This window comes from Nicotiana attenuata, unplaced genomic scaffold, assembly GCF_001879085.1.
Source record: "Nicotiana attenuata strain UT unplaced genomic scaffold, NIATTr2, whole genome shotgun sequence".
Lineage (NCBI taxonomy): Eukaryota > Viridiplantae > Streptophyta > Magnoliopsida > Solanales > Solanaceae > Nicotiana > Nicotiana attenuata.
The window spans coordinates 206,642-207,979 of record NW_017671736.1 but is presented as its reverse complement, the minus strand read 5'-3'; positions in this window follow the sequence as shown (position 1 = coordinate 207,979).

The following is a 1,338-nucleotide window of genomic DNA, read 5'->3' as shown; positions in this document are numbered from 1 at the left end:
ATAGAACCAAATCCATAGCATGCTAAGCCAACTATCTAATGCCTAATATTGGAGGCTCACATATAACGTAATACAAAAGAGGAAACAGAAACAGAGGTTGAATCGAAATGCAATTTGTATTCCATCATAGTCACTGATTTACATGATTAGCACTTAGTCATGGTTCATTGGGCTAGGAAAGATACCTGGAAATAAGAATAGAAAGATGTGAGTTTTAGCAGTAGACAGCAACTAGAACCCAGATTCAACACACCAGAACAGAGAATTTAGCCCACAATCCCACAAATTGCAATACTCAAATAGCTTGAACCAAAAATATCTCGGAAGACCCAATAAAACAGTAACTCGAACAGCAAAACTCCAAACCAGCTTGGAACCAAATTCAAACCATCTCCAATACTTCAAAATCAAGGAGTGTCTCAACAACAACAAATTAGAAATTTTAAAATTAGAAAAAAAAAACTAAAGTCAATGAAAAATGAGAAATTCTCAACCGTGCTGTTTTTTTTTTCTTCAGATTCTTAGCTCTCTCCTTTTTTTACTGTTTTAGATTTTCTCCTTCTACTGTTTCCAGATTTCCTCCCCCTTTTTAATCAATACTAATGGTCTATATATACACTCTTATGGCAGATTTTTGCCTAGCTATTTAATCCCTTTTCTACCCCTCTTTTTTGGCTTGTTTTACCCTTTTTACCCCTCTAAAATATCTAAAATCTGTTCACCCCTAACAGAAAATATTCTCTTATCTTCTAGTACCTTCTTCCTAACAGATTTGATACCTTTTTTTAATCTAAAATCCCTAAACTACCCTTGAAATATTCTGAAATTTACCAAATCCTAAAAAACTACCCTTTACCCATGCCTATACTACCCTTTTACTAGTCTAAAATTACCAAGCTAGACTAAAACTATCAGCTATAACCAAATCAATAAGCCTACAAGAACATTAAATTAATTATAATAACAGAAAATGCTAATTTAATTAAACAATACCTAAACAAAATTTAAAACACAAATATTAAACAAACAATTACTGATATTCAAATTAAAACTTAATTATGAACTAAATTAATTACTAATACTAATCAACTACTAAATAAATCAATGATAACAATTTTAAAGAAAATTACTACTAATTTTCAATCTAAAGTAAAACTAACTAAAAACTTAAAAACAAACAAACAAAAAAAGAACATAAAACAGAACACAAAAAATGAAAATCAGAACGAAACAATCAAACAAAACAAAACAACAAAAAAAAAATAATAAACACAAAAAAAAACGAAAACAAGAAAGACAAAAAATAAGAGAAAAAGAAGAAAAAAAAACAAAGAAATA